This window comes from Brienomyrus brachyistius, chromosome 13 (assembly GCF_023856365.1).
Source record: "Brienomyrus brachyistius isolate T26 chromosome 13, BBRACH_0.4, whole genome shotgun sequence".
Classification (NCBI taxonomy): Eukaryota; Metazoa; Chordata; class Actinopteri; order Osteoglossiformes; family Mormyridae; genus Brienomyrus; species Brienomyrus brachyistius.
The window spans coordinates 26,302,867-26,321,585 of NC_064545.1; positions in this window are offsets into that span (position 1 = coordinate 26,302,867).

The following is an 18,719-nucleotide window of genomic DNA, read 5'->3' on the forward strand; positions in this document are numbered from 1 at the left end:
AGGGACCTAGATCCTGCTGTACCTTCTCCGTCCGGAGGATTGGGCAGCCTAGACCCCTACTACGCAGGCTGTGGCCCAGTCTGTTACATTTTGGCGTCACAAACAGGATATACTCCTGTGGGTCTGTAGAAGTTGTGCTTGGTGTTCTAGCTTCATTGTGATACTAGTCTCAGGCATGGAGGAGCTGCGCAGAGAGTTTGAAGCCCTGCAGGTTAAGTTTGGGGAACAATCTGCTAGGTTAGGAGAGCAGGCTGCTTTACTAGAACAGGCTAGGAATGACCAGAGAGAGGCGTTGTCTTTGGCTAGAGTTGTTATTGAGCAACAAACAGACGCCCAGAGGGCCCCGGTCGCAATGTACATCCCCCGAGAAAGGAAATGCCCTGATTTTAGTGGCTGCTCTACCCCAGGTGAGCTAGGTGTAGAGGAGTGGGTGGAGGCCATGAAGTCATACTTCAAAGTTTCCAGAATACCTGATGAGGACCAGATAGAACTACTGAAGCAGCACCTGAAGGGGGAAGCCAAACTAACGGTTAAGCTCATGCTGGGTAGTGCTAGAACAGAGGTGGCTGAGATATTTAACGTGCTTGAACAGACGTATGGTGATAGAGTCCCTATTGGCACCAGGCTTAGGGAATTCTATGATAGGAAACAGTTGCCAGAGGAGAAGGTACGAACATATGCGTATGACCTTCAAGAGAAGCTTGATCAGGTGCGTCAGCGAGACCCAGAGCGTGTCCCAAATGTTGGAGTCCTGTTGAAAGAGCAGTTCGTGCTTGGCTTACGAGATGATACTTTGCGAAGAGAAATGAAGAGGCAGATTAGAGAGCAACCCGCACAGTCTTTCCTTGAGCTCATGCAGGCTGCTATTGCCTGGTCAGAAGAAGAAGATGCACCAGCAGGCCTGGCTAGGCACCCAGTGAGGGGGACTGTTCATGCTGCCGCTGCTGAAAATGACGTCACACCACTGACATTAGAAGCTCTTCATAATGCCATCAAGCAGTTGTCAGATCGGCAGGAGGCCCTCTTCCGGTTGGTGCATGAAGTAAACCGGCCAGGGGTGTCCCGCTCAGTTCAGCGGTGACCAGCCCTTCAGGACGAGCAGAGTGTGCGACTCTGCTACACCTGTGGCCAACCCGGACATATCAGTTGGGTCTGCCAGCAGTCCAGAAGTGGGAACCAGAGGCCGATCCAGAGTCCAGTCGAGGCAGGCCGGGCCAGTAGTGATGTGCAGGGACCTGTCAGTGGCGCTGCAGGAGTCAGGACAGTTGTAGCAGGGAAGGAGGGGCTTAGGCCTCCAATGGGTAGTGCAATCGGTGAGTGCCTCTCCGTAGAGGTGTACATAGGGGGTGTAGCCGTTGACTGCCTTCTGGACACTGGGTCGGAAGTCACAACGATCTCTGAGACCTTCTTTCGGGAGCACTTTAGGGAGGCTGGGTCTTCTCTGTCTCCCGCCAAGTGGGTTCGACTCACTGCTGCGAATGGGCTTGACATTCCGGTTATTGGGTGCTTAGAGACAGACATTGTGTGTATGGGGAAGGTGTTGTCAAAGAAATGTGTTTTTGTATTGAGGGATGAGCAGGCCAGTTTAAGGTCTAGATGTAAGGTCCCTGGTATCTTGGGGATGAATGTTTTGGGGGAGCTTAAAGATTTTTTCCCTAACTTTATGGGCACAAAGAAAATTGATCGTGGTAGTTGTCACCCTGGAGTAGCTAATCTGGGTCGGGTTTTGGCTGAAATTGAGAGGGAAGAGCGTTGTGCAGGCCCAGGGGGGAGGCGTGGCTATGTAAAGGTGGCTGGTAAGCGACCCATCCTCATTCCCCCACTTAGTGAGAAAGTGATTGAGGGCCGTTGTAGGGTGTCTCCCAAATCAAAGTGTCAAGTGCTGGTGGAAGCCACAGCCGGTGAAAGTTTGCCTCGTGGTCTGCTTATTGCAAACACCTTAGCTCACGCTGTAAATGGCATAGTCCCGGTTCGGGTGCTTAATTCTGATACAAGACCCATCAAGCTGCCTGCGAGAGTGCGATTGGCGCAGCTGAGTAAACCAGAGGAAGTTGTACCGAGAGAAGTTGTGTCTGTGGAAGAGGTCGATGGCGGGCTGTATGTGAGTGAAATAACAGCAGATGCGATCCCAGTGAAGGAGCCTCAGGGGCAATTACCAGTCCCAGTGGAGGCTAACCTCCAAGGGCTTACTCCACTACAGATACAAAGGCTGTCCGAGTTGTTGGTGAAGCACCAGGCTGTATTTTCCCAGCATGATAGTGATTATGGGTTTACGACGACAGTGACCCATCATATCAAGACAGGGGAGGCCCACCCTATTAAACAGAAGCATCGGAGAATTCCTCCGCATGTGTTTCAGGAATTCAAGAGACATGTACAGGATTTGGTGACACAGGGGATCCTGACAGAGAGCTGTAGCCCCTGGGCTTCTCCCGCCGTGATTGTAGTCAAGAAGGACAGGTCTGTGAGGTTCTGTTGCGACTACCGGAAGTTAAACAAGGTGACCTACAAGGATGCCTACCCGCTCCCCAGAGTAGAGTAGTCCTTGGACGCCTAGGGTCAGGCAAAGCTGTTCTCATCATTAGATCTTACTGCTGGCTACTTTCAGGTTGCGGTGGCTGAGGTGGACCAAGAAAAGACTGCGGTAACTACACCATTTGGGCTGTACCAGTGGACCCGAATGCCATTTGGCCTTTGTAACGCGCCAGCGACTTTTCAGCGCCTTATGGAGGTGGTCTTAGGAGATTTAGCATTTGAGGTTCTCCTGATATACCTCGATGATGTCTTGATTTTTTCGACAGACTTCGAGAGTCATTGTGAGAGGTTGGATCTTGTTTTTAGCCGGCTTAAAGAGCATGGTCTTAAGCTTAAGCCCAAGAAGTGCTTCTTGCGGAAACCAGAGGTAAAGTTCTTGGGTCATGTTGTGTCTGCCGCTGGGGTACAAGTAGATATGGAGAAAGTGAGGGTCCTTGTTAATTGGCCAATACCTCGTTGTACAAAAGATGTCAGGCAGGTGGTTGGATTTATGTCATATTACCGACGCTTTGTACCGAACTTTGCCCGGCTGGCAAGGCCATTGCATGCTCTAACAGGTGGGGCTAGGAGAGGTAAGAGGGGAGAACAGTCGACCCCCTTCCTCTGGAATGAAGATTGTCAACAAGCATTTGACAGTCTTAGGCAGAGCCTTATGGTGTCCCCTATCCTTGCATATCCAAACCTAAAAAGCCCCTTCATTTTAGCAACGGATGGTAGTTCCCTTGGGCTGGGTGCGGTGCTTAGTCAGGTCCAGGATGGTGTCGAACGTGTAATAGCTTTTGCTAGTAGGGGTTTAAGGGGCTCAGAAAGGAATGATAAAAACTACAGTGCGTTTAAATTGGAACTGCTGGCTCTTAAATGGGCCATCACAGAAAAATTCAGGGACTTGTTGATGTATTCCAAGTTTACCGTGATTACTGATCATAATCCTCTACGTTACTTGGAAACTGCCAACTTGGGGGCTGTAGAGCAGAGATGGGCTGCCCAGTTAGCAGAGTTTGACTTTGAAGGCCCGCTATGTTCTAACTGCATGCCCGGATGCCTGATTTCTCTGGCGGTCATTTTTGGAAGTAAATGTACTGAACAGACTTTCGCATGGGAGTGTTGATGTTATCGGACGGATTATTACAATGTGCCAGTGGTATAAAGTGCTAAATGAATAAGGTTCATTTCTGTTATGAGGTTGTTGTTATGCATGTGTAATATGAATGTGTCCTGTTGTAAGGTTACTACGAACGTGTTATATGAAAAAATATCCCGTCGGAGGTAAACGGGAGTTCTTACTTGAAGCCTCCACCGTTAGACACTGAGCGCTCAGTAGGGTGACTGGGGCTGGGGTTTCATTAATAGAGGGGAGTCAGGTGGTTGGTGAAATTCAATTTGGTAATTGCAGTCCTTTGTTTTATGTGAGCTTTGGTTCTTTCCATCTAATAATTTGGTAATCATCTTACAGAGAATAAACTACCTATGTGTTCAATTTACCCTATCCTGGTGTACAGTGGTTACCCTGCTTCTATTATTTAGGGTCTCTCCGGAGTAGGGGCGTCTCACCTGCTACTGCTGGGTACTTCGGTCGGGGGGTGGGGGTACGGTGTGGGTACTTAAACATCACGCTATCCCCAACAGTACTACACTCCAGGTTGGCACCGTGACGCTGATAGGGAAGTCCTGGAGCCTTAGCCGATCTGCTCACGTAGTGCATGTAGCAGACTAGGGAGGCGATTGGTGAGGGTACAGGGACCTAGATCCTGCTGTACCTTCTCCGTCCGGAGGATTGGGCAGCCTAGACCCCTACTACGCAGGCTGTGGCCCAGTCTGTTTCAATAGCATCTTTTACAGTGGTAAACTAATTTATAATTGTAGGATTCCTTCACAAATATACATTACTGAAGTTAGCATTATTGCTATCTCATCCATATACACACACAGTATGTAGTGGAATGAAACAATGTTCCTGAAGTGCACAATACATGCAACATGCTGTACGCAAGACTACTTGGGCAAAAAATATGATGAGTGTGACAAAGCAATAAAACAGTATAAATGTCAAGAAAATTCGAAGAAAAACATACATACGGGCAACACGCGCGCACTCCCAAGGACACTGTGTTTCACGGAGCCTTTGAATATGCCAGATAAAAAAGTCTAGTTGGAAAAAGACTGCAGTAATCAGCCTATCAAATACTGGCAGAAGCACACAGTCACTTACAGAAAATAAAGTCGTGGATGGTCAATAGTATCTGCAGAATCAAAATGGATTTTGCTAGAATCCAAGAGCCAAGTGAGGCATGCAAATGAAAAAAGAAAAGGAAGCAAGAGGTGGCTTATTGAATTGCTTAAAATGTGACAGAAATAAGCATGTTTTTCCAAAAGTCAAAATAAAGACAATATAAAAAAAGACAGTGCTAGCAGAGGTATCACACATACAGACGTTAACAGTCAGGAATTAGCATATGAGACAGCTGCTGCTAGTAACAGGTTAGTGGGCTGAAGGCTGCCTCATTGTACTGATTCCCAGGGGCCTGTAGAGGTCTTAATGTAGTCATGCCAGTGCTATAAACATCGGATGCCCAGTTATAGAGCTATCACAGGTAGTGGAATATAAAAAGAAATATGCAGCAGCATATATAGATATATGTAAACATGCGGATAGTGTAAATGGGAAGCAGGGTTCACGTTACATTTATTAAGACAGAGCTTGGTAAATTTTTTTGCTTAGATGTCAAAATACCTTGGTATACCCAAAGTACCACAGTACTATCATATTACCACACAAGCCCAGGGAGAAGTGTCATCAGTATGTAGGAGGCCCCGTGGATGCAGCAAATATAGTAAATGTCTCAATAGGAGAAGAGAAAGATCATTGTGATGTTTTCAGATGTTTTTACTGGCTGCTGCAGGAACTTAGCTTGAGACATTGATCTTCCCGTAGCAGACTGATACAGTCGGTCTGGACGCTCTTTAAGGTGCCACTGTAGAACGTGATGAGGAAGGCTTGCTCTGCTCTTCGCCAAAGGACATGGGAGAGCTTTTGTGCTCTGTTAGCTAGGGACATGGTGCTGAGGGAGAAGGTGGGCTTACCTGTGATGTGCACAACAGAAACCTGGCTTTCCTGACTATCTCCATTGTGTAGTGGAAGGTGGAAAGTGATCAGCATGGTCCTTCCTGAAGTTATGAATTGTCTCTTTTGTTTTTTTCTACATTGTTTGTAGATTGTTACTTTTGGACCAGCCCACTACCCACTCTGTCTCCACCTGCTGACTTGTCATTGTTGCTGAAGAGACCCTGCTGAATCATTAGCAAACTTGTTAATACGGTGTGAACTGCACTTGGTCATGTAGTTATGAGTCAGCAATGTGCACAGCAGTGGGCTGGGGACAGTCCCAGGGAGCATCAGTGCCTAGTGTGGTGGTGATAGAGATGTAGTCAATTCATAGTGCCTGAGAACTTTCACTCAGGAAGTCCAAGATTCAGTTTCATAGGGAGTTGTTAAAGCCCAGCAGGCTCAACTTCCCTGTCAGCCTCCCTGGGATGATTGTATTAAATACTGAACTAAAGTCAATGAGCGGCATTCTTGCATAATCTCAGTGAGGCAGGGCCAAATGAAGTATTTGGTATTCTCAGTAAACCAGTTAGGCTGAAATGCAAATTGGAAGGGGTTTAGTGGAGTAGGGTTAGCTAATAACGTATGTAGTTCATTATCCATGAGCATTACTATGCTGCTGTTGTGTCCCCTGGAGACTGGAGGAATCATGACAGAACCCCTCCCTACATTTGTAATGTGATGTTGGACCTGGAAGGCTTGGAACTTGTGCTTTTAAGATTGAGAGCAGGCTGGTGGGTATTTGTCTTAGGGAACTCGGGAATGAGAATGTGCTTGAATGGAACCCAGTGGCAAACCTTGGGACCATATTCCTCCCAGCTGATTTGACAAAGCAGCCAACCCCAAATCATTTGAGTTGTATGCAAGAGATCTATAAATGATGTGAGGAGTTGTGTGAATAGCTGGGAAAGCCAGTGGACAAGCTGACATACAGATTCTCCAGTTCACAAAGCCAAACTTTACCATAGACATCATAGTAGCCTCAGTGGTCGTTATAATCAAAAATGAATTGGATAAAATCACAAACTGTGGACCAGAAAGCTCTAAAAATGTTGAAGTATTTAGGCTGCAAGTAGCACTGCGTTCTCATTGTTTATATCCTATTTCATTGATCATGGATGCCCATAAAACACAGCACACAGTCCATGCGCATCTGGAATAGTGTCAGGAGAAAGCAATGTATTTTTAAACATATTTTTTCATTTCACTTTGCAACTTGGACTATTTCTGGTTAAAACTGAATAAATTATGAGCGTATGGTAATGAGAATTGCCCTTTTCATTTTTTCCATCTTGAAAACAACTTTATAACTGACAAACTACAGCTGTAATGATAAACAGAATACATTTTCTCTAGCATTTGCACTGCATGCATATGTATTATAGTAAAACAAAAAAAAATGTGTCTCAATGATTGTAATCAGTGCTTTCATCAGCAGCCAAATGAAATGTCCAGCCATTTATCCTGGACCAATTTGCAGGTGGGCATTTAGTGTTTAGAATGTGTTTAGGTGCCTTGTGACCTCCGCTGCCTGGGAAAGGTTCCACATTCTCACGTGACTTTGAACAGCATATGCAGGATAAACCCAATGTCAATTCCTTTTAATACATAAGTGTATATGGTTTCAAGCAGGTGTAGTCAAATTCGTGACAGGTTCTGCATGGAGCAGTGTTGAGAATTGTTTTTTTTTTGTTGGCTTGCATGTGTCAGTATGTATTTATACATTTAGGGACTGTATAATTGTATGTTAGATAAATCAGCCTCTAGTATGTATGCTTATAGTTGTGTGCTTGGGGTTGTAGAAAAAGATCATTCTGTACCAGAGATGTGTAGTAACTTAGAAGGACCCAATGGAATAAAGGGCCAAAAACGTAAAATCTGAATGGGATCAGAATTATTTTCACTCTCAATAAGAAGCATGGTGCCAACACAATGTCAGTTTGTTATATTTTTACACTTCGGAATATTTCCAATAGAAAAATATGCACCCTGGAGGACACATCAATATAAACAATATGCAGTTTTATTAAAGGTGACACTGTAGCTCAGTCGCCTCCTGCCTCCAGAGCTGAGGGTCTGAATCCTGTCTTTGCTCTTAAAGTGTAATTTGCATATTCTGAAGTTCAAAGACATGCAGTTAGGTTCACTGGAGTCTCTGAATTGTACATAGTCTATATTTGTGCATGTTTGTGGTCTGTGATGAACTGCTGTCTAATGTACTTTTGTGTTGTGCTTTGTGCTGCCTTGAGTAGGCTCCAAGTCCATCTGCACACCTGCCCAGGGTAAGCGGGTAGAATAAGATATTTTTGTAAATTACTAGGAGCCAAGGTTGAGGTTGATCTTATATATTTATGAGAAAGTTGGCATGATTTCAGTCTGATAACATCAAGATGTGTGGAAGGTGAAAATGGAAATAATTTTCTATGGGAAATCATAAATGGAATAAATTGCAGAAAGAGATTGATAACCAACACATCAAGGGAAGCTGAGTAGACTGAGAATGTGTAAGTATCGACATGGGACTTCTGGGATACCTCGTAAGGATTTTCTCCTTGGAGGTATTTGGGGCGTGTCCCACTGGTCGGAAGAAAGCCAGCTTAAGACCTAGCAGAGGCTCGGCCCCAGATCTAGATGCAGGGAGGGTTATGAAGTTCTCCTTGGAGGAGGGAGTGTCTGCTTTATATAATAAAAAAATGATTGGCCATAAATTGAGCTAGACTCATCATTGGATGGGTTAGGTCCATCCTAGCCCCATGCAGAGCTAAACCTGCTGGACCTCCAGAGAGCTTAAGGTTTGTTGCCAGGGAAAAGGTTTGGGCTGCAGTTAGGACACCAAGACTAAGGATTTAGCTTTTTTCAATCAGAGATGTAACATGCAGATAAAAAAATTATACAAACTCTATGGCACACATGGCAGAACACCCCTGTCCAGGGTGTACTGCAAGCTTTTCCCTATACCTCCTTGTGATACGCTCCCCAGTGACCCTCTCCTGGATTAGTCGCTGACAGATAAAAGGGGCGTTAAATCTGTCATTCTCCGCAGCATTTAAAAAAGTCAGATTTAATTCAGATTTAATGTCAAAAGAAATGATAACAACGGCACAAAGAACGGCTGGTCTACTAGACAAAGTGGTAAAGCTATTACGTTTCATCTTATATTCGGCTATATCACTTGGATTATTTCCATAAAAAAATCTATATTTTCTACTGTAGTGTTGTACAGGTTACTGAAAATTGGTAATAAGTTACAGTTACTTAATTCCAAAATAATTAAATTACCAATTACTGCATATACCACTAATTATTTACTATTGAAAGTAATTATCGCGTTATTTCACTTATCTTATTAATGCATATGCAGACATCATGCATACTTAGCTTGGTTAAAGATCGGAACCTTGTTAAATGATCATGTGCCATTTAGTCTTATGAACAATATTTACATAATTGCATACACTAATGTGTTTTGGCAAGCCAAATAATTTTTGCAATAATTTTGGAATAATCAGTTCAGCATAACTGTTTGGCCTGTTGTTACTGGTTATGTGATGTCATTGTTTAAAATAATAAATGTATATCTTTTAATTAGTTTAATTGTTTGTTTAGTAAATGGGTTTAAACAGTATGTCTATATGCTGGGTAATCAGAACAAATCTACCCTATAGTATATAAATTCATGTAGTATAAGCTTATTGTGGGTTATATAACCTAATCAGAAAAATAACAGTAGGCTAAATGTCGCATAGTGATCTCATTAACTTTGTGTTGCTGTTGAAATGCATCCCGATTCAGTCAATGAGCAAAGAAGCTCATAGAGATGCTTTGCCGATGGATTTTAAAGCATTGGGGACACATTGTGCCTATGCATGTGTGCTGTCTGGGTAGTTATATTATTTTAGTGTTGCTGCTGTGGCAGTGTGAGACAATTCACCTGTCAAATTTTATCGTTGTACCTAATATCATAAATTCATTGCATCACTATAAGGTCAGATGACCTTAGATCATAAACAGGAAATTAGGGGAATAGGCTGCATTTGTCCATTAATATTTTCACACAAAACAAAAACAATGAGCCCATTTCAATTCCAATACTTAATTCCATTATTTAATTTGAAAAGGTGATTAGCTACATTATTTTGTTACACATTACTTCCAACACTTAAACAGCAGACATATGAAGAGCTATAGGTAATGTACATCACCGGAAAAGCTTACATTTGTTTCAATCTTAGGTAAAGCTCACCAATTAAAGGAACCATCATCTTCAGATATTCTATGTGTGCACCCATGCATTTTATTTTTTGTTCAATTATTCAAATCAGCACAGACATACAGTATGGACTGATAATGGTTCTCATTCTAGCCCAAAAAAATTATTTTACAACATGGGTGGAAGGAGCGGATCGGAAACAATACAATATTCAGCATCATTTTCAGACTCACAGTACAGGAAAACACCCCAGCTTGCAAGCGAAAATGGACAAAATAAATTACTTGCTGGCTGGACTGAAAGAACAGCAATGCATTTTTAATCTTAGTGCGGAGACCTGTTATGCTACGGTGAAAGCCAGCTACCTAAGTACTCTGATGGGGAGTCTGAGGCTCAGTAATTGTGCTACAGACAGTCGCCTGGCTTTGGCTAGTATAAGTCTGAAAAAAATGCAGCTGCAGGCATTCAGACATTTACTATTTTCATGTGTTTTTTTATTCCTCACTATTTGGCAAATGAAGGGAAAGTGATTAGTTGCACACAGAGCACAACAATAAAATATGTCATCTGCATTTAACCCATATATCACATCCTGACATAACAGGGGGCAGCTGATTTAGTGTCTGGAGAGCAGTGTTTGTGAGCTCATTCCCCTGCATTTAAGTTATACATTTAATTTGTGGTTATTAACTACATTAATTGCACTGAATAGCACTGAATAGCAGCTATATGCTTAGGTCAATGTAATTGAGATTACATGAAGGTTCTGTTTACTTGAACTTTCAGATTTTGTTACTAGTGTTACTCTGGCATAATACTAGTAATCACATATCAATCAGCACCATTATTTTTCTTTGATTTCTTGCAAGGATAGTGTAAAATTAACTATTGATACTTTTGGAAAATGAACATTTTTAAACAGGCATTGCAGTCTGATGTTCATTTGTTGGTCATTTACAGTCAGTCTATTTGTGCTTTTAGAATGCTCCTTGCTATCATAATTCTTACAATGAGGAAAAAGCCTTGTATAGACCCTCTTTTTTTGGTCTTGTCCACTTGAGATTGGATAGGGTCCAATGTGGCCTATTAACTGAAAACACCACAGATTTAAACTCCACAAACCCAAAGATTACTCAACAATCGATGTACTTGTCCATGGCAGAACTTTTGACAAGCAGTTGAAATATTGTTTTTAAAGGATCTCTCATTACCTGAAAATAAATATATAGTTGTTAACATTTTTAATTATTATTTTAACAAAAATAAGACTCCTACTTCTTTTTGTAGCACTTGTATGATTAATCAGCCATCTAAAATAGAAACTCCTTTAAAATATCATATGACTATGAGCTGAAGTAAATGCATCTTAGGAGTGTGGGCATACAGTGACATGTGTCCAATCGAGAACATTTATGAAAATGTCTACCTGCCTTTACTCAGCTGCAAGTACAATTTCAGTAACTTAACATGCAGTAGGTTTGGGTCTAGACTAGTATTAGTGATGTCATGCACTTTTTCAATGTTTGCTTACAAGAGATTCCTGAAAGTCAATTTCACAACCCTTGAAGTGCAAGTTAACTAAAGTGGCTGTCCACATGAATAGGCCTACCATGTGATTCTAGTGAGCCTGAGCAGGATAAGAGATTGGATGGGTAGATGTATGGATGGATGGATGGCTGAATACCCTGCAATTAAATCCATCTGGCACTTTGGTATAAAAATCTTTATTAATTAAATTTGAATTTTTTTTTTTATGTTTTACTTTCTTCCTTAAAAATTACGATTGTGAGAACAAGTCTATGAATTGCATGAACTGTTAAAATTAATCCAAGTTGTTTTCCTTTTTTTTAAAGTAAGGGGTAAACGTTTTTTTTAACCTGAATGTTCACACACCTAAAGGTGAGACTCATGTCTTGCGCTTACATAAAAAAAATAAACAAACATAAAGGTGCATTACAATTGATGTTCATATTATATAATTATATATAATGACATTACCTGTAATACAAATGGGCTCTATGAACTGGATTTTAGATCATTGATTCAGGTGTCAGCCTAACTCTGCTTATTTACTGCAAATCACAGATCTCTACATTCAGAAGAACACAGAAGGTCAAACGGATTTAGTTCTTTCTGAGCTCTTTGTACCCTTTAATTATACACCCAATTATCTTTTCTAGATAGGATCTCCAGCCTCTTCTTGCAGCTTTGGATGAAGGCACTTTCACCTTGAAGAGAAGATTACAAAGTTCAAATTCAGAAAGAAGCATTTTCCTTCCACCTAAAACATGGGAAACCAGTCTGGAAATCAAAGAGAAGAGAAATATTCATAAAGCTCTCAGTCTACTGAATCACATTTTAAACCCCTTCACAGTGTGTTTGGGTAGCAGCAAGGCTTTGCTGTCTCCTGCACTCCTGTTAAAATCTGTGTGCCCCTCCATCCAGAGCCCAATAATTACACCAGACCTCACTGATAATACTTGTACAACTATGATGCTGAGATAATTTGGGTTTGCCTGACATTCAGCTGCCAAAAACAATCTGTGATACTGTCAAGCTGATCAGTATCACTATTATAACACTAACTAGGTGACAACTGAAATTTGCCGACGCTTGTTGGCTTTTATTGCATTTTTTTACAATCAGCCCAGACTTCTGTCAAGAGTGTGATTGCTTTAAACCCAGTAAAATTCATTACTACATTAAATGATGAAAAGAGACATTTTCAGTGGGATGCAGCTGGGGAAAAAAAAGAAATCCAACAACTTTGATTCATGCCAAAGATGTATTACAGATCATGCATCAGTCATTTCAAACCAAGTAATCAAAAGCATTCAAAGGTTTTTTCTCTTCATATTTTTAGAGTGCATGTATATAAATGGCAAATGATGTAATTATCTGTGCTGTAGAGTGGATCTGTAGTATCAGAATGAGTGTAAATGACCTTGAGAGTTAATGGGCTGAAGGAACATGTTTTGAGAAATGGAGAGGAAACAATACTTTTATAGGAGGAAAAAAAACTCTGGAAGCCCAAAGTCAGCTGACTGCTCAACCCCTCCTGAGCAAATAAGTAGGCCAGAAAGTAGTGTGTGCTTTTGTTACACTATCTGTGAGCTATACCAGTGTCTGAGATCATCTGGTAGTGCTGTTTTTTTGTTCTCTCCTTATATCTTGCCTCCTGTGAGTTAGTGAGGTTCATTTCAAGCCCTGTGTACAGGGCATCCAAGTGCTTGGAGAAGAAAGTGACATAAAGACCAACAACAAAAATGACAGCAGCTCATACCATTGCACCAGTAGAAATGTTCATGTTAAGCTAAAGTAAAACAGTAGGTCTTTGGTTTTTATTTATACAGTGAGAGCAAGGGTGCATCCCACACATATGCTGGCAGACATACACAGCCTAGAAGCCCAATGGCTGAAAACTCTATTCTAAATAGACTTTTTATTTATGAGAGAAGAAGTAACAAAGAATGAGGCTATAGATCACACACAGCTATTACTATTACACATAGATGATGATTTCTTAGTTAAGTAAGAGAAAGTATTTCCATTGAAAATGGCCCCATTTCTCTTTTCGAAACTGAATTGAAAATGTCAGTCTTCAATGGAAAACACTGTAAAATGGAGAGACACATGGTTTATTTTGTCCTGTTTTTTATTTATACTGCTTTTGAAGTAGGGCGAAGCAAAGCAAAGTACAAAGGAATGTTCTGTGTATTTAAATAAAGCACTAAGTCAAGCGGATAGTCCATTGGTAGATGTTATTATAAATGACAAACCGTTATTCAACCCAAAAACAGGTGATGAAAACTTTCACGATACAGAGCTAGCGTAAACAAATTCCTGACAAGAAACTGAAATCCTACCTTAATATCTGAAGGGAATAAAAAGTAGAAAAACCATCTAGTTAGCTTAACAACTGTTTGAGAGACATTATGTTATTATCCAGAAAGTACCCAAGCAGAATGACTCTCAACAGGTATGGCTAGTCACTTGCTTCGCCGATATGAAAAATGCTATAGAATTGAATATTTTCTTCAGTCTATTCATTTTCTCTTAGGTGACTGCAACAGCTATAATAATATCAACAATCATATAATGTCCATATAAGATTTGTTTTAAAAATACTTTATCATTGAACATCCCATAATATGTGAAAGAGGACACAAACATTATGAAGTGTATTATAGTAAATTATAGTAAATTATTTATATATATAGTATATATAAGTAATAATAATTTTGTGTAGCTGTTGCTTCAATACTACTTACACTTATACCTGGGTATTCATTGCATCCTCAGCCTAGCCACATCTATGCTTGGTTGACCAGTATTTCATTTGGTTTCATTCAACAAATAGACCTTTGTATTTAAATAATGCCCTTCCCTCCTTTGCTATTGGCCACTTACCTTGTACTTAGTGTTAGAGAAATATGTACTTTTTTTATTGTCATTTTGCTAGATGCCATTTCTTATAAATAACACCCTGCAGCAGCTTGATCTTAATTTAGCAATAACACGTCTTAAGAACTGTCGCTTGAATATTTCCACCCCATACATGGTGATAAACAATGTTGAATGTTATTTGCATATCCTGTTTGTGTACCTCAATAAAAGATACGGCGAGGGGACTTCCTCCTTCGAAGTTGGCTGGGTCAGGCTGAGAGGCTAATACCTCAAGGTCGAGACCGGACTTCCCTGGCAGCAAGTAAAAAGTCATTGCAGCTGTCCGTGTTGTTCTGTGTTCAGAGACTGGTTAGTTTCCAGCGTATATTTAGAAGATAACCCTAACACTTGGACAAAAGCATCTGTAAAGATAATAAATGTTAATGCTGTGATAAGAAAACAGTAATAAATATGCAAGACAACACTTAAAAGTTTTACGATTTAAAAGTGTAAAGTATTAAAGTACAATCATAGAGGCAATAAAGACATCTGAAACAGCAGACTGTTCAACCCACCCAGAATAAGCATTAAAAACATTAGAAACTCAATAACAGGTGCGTACATGTTGTTGGAGGTATTGTTTTGTGTGCGCGCGCGTGTAGTGGCACCAGCAATATTATTTTTAGTAATCTTTACTGTCATGGCCCGGCTCGTCGGCTCCTCGTGTGTGCCACGCCCCCTGATTACCCGCGTGTGCGTCCCTGATTGTTTCCAGCCTTGTCTGATTACTTTGCTTAGTCTTGTCCTGTTTTAAGTCCTGGTCTTGCCTGTTACCCTTGTCCGTCATTGTGGATGATTGTTAGTCCCTGTCCGATGCTCCCTAGTCCCCGTTACTTTAATAAAACCCCGTTATTCCCCGTACCTGGTTTCCCTTGCCTGTTTCCCGCACGATCGCCGTCTCCAGTATTTCCGGATCGTGACAGAATGACGGACCCCCAGAAGAAGAGTAAGCGGAGGAAGAAGAGGGTCCCAGAGGAGACAATCCGTCTGGGAGCCTGCTCGCTCTCCCCTGCATGGCTCCCTCCAGAGAGCGAGGAAAAGGTACCCGAACTGGCTACCGCCCTGGAGCCGGTCCGAAGGAAGGAGTGCCCCGTAGCGATGTTATGGCCATCGAGCGAGGACGAAGAGGAGGAGCTCTTCCTCTTCCCGGACCCGGAGCCACACACTGGAGAGCAGCGACCGCCTTTAGAGCGGTACCTCTTTCGGCCCGAGCGGCTGGCTAACCGAGGTGTCAGAGCGATGAGGGACGTTATTCCCCGGGTACCCCGCGCTCTGATAAGGGCTACTTCTGCCCTACCCGCGCCGGACGTCCTAGTTCCACCTCCCGCGGCAGCCACCCCGGAGGCGTATCCCTCGCCTCTCCCAGGGAAGACGGCAGCCCTCGCCAATCAATTCTTCGCCCTCCAGGGGCTGTTCTGGAGGGCGTTAGCGGAGGTGGCACCTCCAGTGAGCGACGAGGTGGAAGCGCTCACTGTCCGTCTGAGAAGGGGCTTCGACGCGTTTACTCCCGCCTCCGAGCGGGAGGACCTCGACCGGCTGGCAGGGGACCTTAAACAACTTCTCCAGCTACAGAGGTCCTCTGCTGCCCCGTCGGAGCAGCCGACTCTGACGGCGGAACCCGAGCCGGAGCAGCCGTCCCTACCGGCGGATCCCGCTCCGGGACAGTCGCCGTTGCCCGCAACACCGGCGTCCATCCAGCCGCCGTCGCCGATGATTGCACAGCAGTCGCTGCCCCCGTCTGTGCAGCCGCCGCCTTTACCCGCGCAGCTGCTGCCTCTGCCTGCGCAACAACCTCCGCAGTCATCTCTGCAATCGGCTCCAGCGCCCGATCCGCTGCCCTTGCCTGCGGCTCCGGCGCCTGAGCAGCCGCCTTCGCTCCCTGACGCGCCCGGAGATGCGCGCCTTGGAGAGGGGGCTCCCACAGGGGAACGACCGCCTTTGCCGGTGGACCCCGCGCCCGAGCAACCGCTCCCGCCTGCGCACCCGCCTGCGCAGCCGCCTTCGCTGCCTGCGCAGCCGCTGCCGCCTGCTGTTCCAGAGCCAGCACTTCCCGTGCCTGCAGCAGCTCCAGCGTCCACGCCCGAGGCGCCCCCTGACCGCGCTGCTGCAGCCCCAGAGGCGCTCCCTCCGCCTGCTGCAGCTCCTGTCCCTGACTGCGTTCCAGTTCCTGTCCCTGACTGCGTTCCAGTTCCTGTCCCTGACTGCGTTCCAGTTCCTGACCGCGCTCCAGTTCCTGCAGAGGCGCCCCCTCTGCAGCCGCCTGCTGCAGCTCCCGGGCAGGCGCCCCCTCTGCAGCCGCCTGCTGCAGCTCCCGGGCAGGCGCCCCCTCTGCAGCCGCCTGCTGCAGCTCCCGGGCAGGCGCCCCCACTGCAGCCAGCTCCAGTTCCTGACCGCGCTCCAGTTCCTGACCGCGCTCCAGTTCCTGACCGCGCTCCAGTTCCTGCAGAGGCGCCCCCTCTGCAGCCGCCTGCTGCAGCTCCCGGGCAGGCGCCCCCTCTGCAGCCGCCTGCTGCAGCTCCCGGGCAGGCGCCCCCACTGCAGCCAGCTCCTGTTCCTGACCGCGCTCCAGTTTCTGACCGCGCTCCAGTTTCTGACCGCGCTCCAGTTTCTGACCGCGCTCCAGTTTCTGACCGCGCTCCAGTTTCTGACCGCGCTCCTGTCCCGGCGTCCCCGCAGCCTGACCGCGTTTCTGTCCCGGCGCCCGCTCTCCCTGCTGCAGCTCCAGAGGCGCCCGCTCTCCCTGCTGCAGCTCCAGAGGCGCCCGCTCTCCCTGCTGCAGCTCCAGAGGCGCCCGCTCTCCCTGCTGCAGCTCCAGAGGCGCCCGCTCTCCCTGCTGCAGCTCCAGAGGCGCCCGCTCTCCCTGCAGCAGCTCCAGTCCCTGTCCTAGTCCCCGAGGTGGTCCCGGACAACTCCATCTTGGCTCCTCCCTCTTCGGAGGGGGAGGAGCTGGAATGGGACCCCTCGGGGACAGAACTTGTAACCCCTTGTCCCTCGCCCCAGCGACATCAACCCCGACCTCGGGTCGGCCTGTCTGTGTCCCGCAGGGGAAGGGGACACAGACGCAGGGCTGGGGTCCCGCCCGCCCTGCCCCCTGGCTCGCCCTCCCTCGCCTGCGCTGGGGCTCGGTTGGTGCCCGTGGGTCCTGGCCCTCCGGGTCGGCTGTCGCCTGCGGGTCCCCCTCCGAGGCCTCGTCGCCCTGCCTCGCTCCCCTCTCCAGAGCCTGGTCGGTCACCTGCGGGCTCCCCGACGGCGGCTCCTCGGTTGCCTGCGGGGCCCCTACCTCCGGCCCTCCGCCGGACGTCGCCGCCTGCTGCGGCTCCCCCCTCCTCCGGGCCTTCGCCGAGGGCCCCTCCTGCTCCCTCGTCCCCTTCCCCGGTGCTCCCTCCTGCTTCCTCCCTGGCCCCTCCGCGGGTCCCTCGCCCTGCCTCCTCGGCCCCTCCGGGGTCCCCTCCGGCTCTGGCCTCCCGGCCGCCTGCGGCCCCTCCGGCTGCCTCCCGTCGCCCGCTTCGGCTCCCTCGGGCTCCCCTTGGTACCCCCTCCTTCTCGCCCTATGCCTCTGCCTTCGTACCTCATGTCTTTGCCCCGCCTGCTTTTGTTACTCGCCCGTCTGTTCCGCCCTTTCCTGCTCCTCGTTTCCCGATGTTCCCTCCTTGCACTCCCGCTCCTAGTGTCCCGCCTGTCCCTCCTGTCTCTCCCTTCCTGGTCTGTCTCTCCGCTTTCCCGGTCCTGTGTCATGTCGTGTCTTACGTTCTGTCTCTCGCTATGTTTTGTGCCTCTGTCCTGTTTCCGGTCTCTCGTTAAGTTTTGTTCTTTTCTCGGTCCCGGTTCCTGTGTTCCGTTCGTCGCCTCCTCCCTGGCGCGCCCGGTGAAGCGCGCCTTTGGGGGGGGGTTCTGTCATGGCCCGGCTCGTCGGCTCCTCGTGTGTGCCACGCCCCCTGATTACCCGCGTGTGCGTCCCTGATTGTTTCCAGCCTTGTCTGATTACTTTGCTTAGTCTTGTCCTGTTTTAAGTCCTGGTCTTGCCTGTTACCCTTGTCCGTCATTGTGGATGATTGTTAGTCCCTGTCCGATGCTCCCTAGTCCCCGTTACTTTAATAAAACCCCGTTATTCCCCGTACCTGGTTTCCCTTGCCTGTTTCCCGCACGATCGCCGTCTCCAGTATTTCCGGATCGTGACATTTACTATAAAATAATAATATGTTTTGTGACACCACGAATGCACAAGGATCCACCCAGCAAGGATGATCAGAACCAAGTCACTGGACAGCAACTGCCATATCTCCATGGGTGGCCGTAAAACTGCTGGTGAGGAATGACAACAGGATGGGCCTGGTAGTCTCTATACACCCAGAAAGGAGGGGGGATCACTTTTCCCAGTACAGCTCAAAACATGCATTATGGGTAGGAAGAGCTCTGACCATAAAT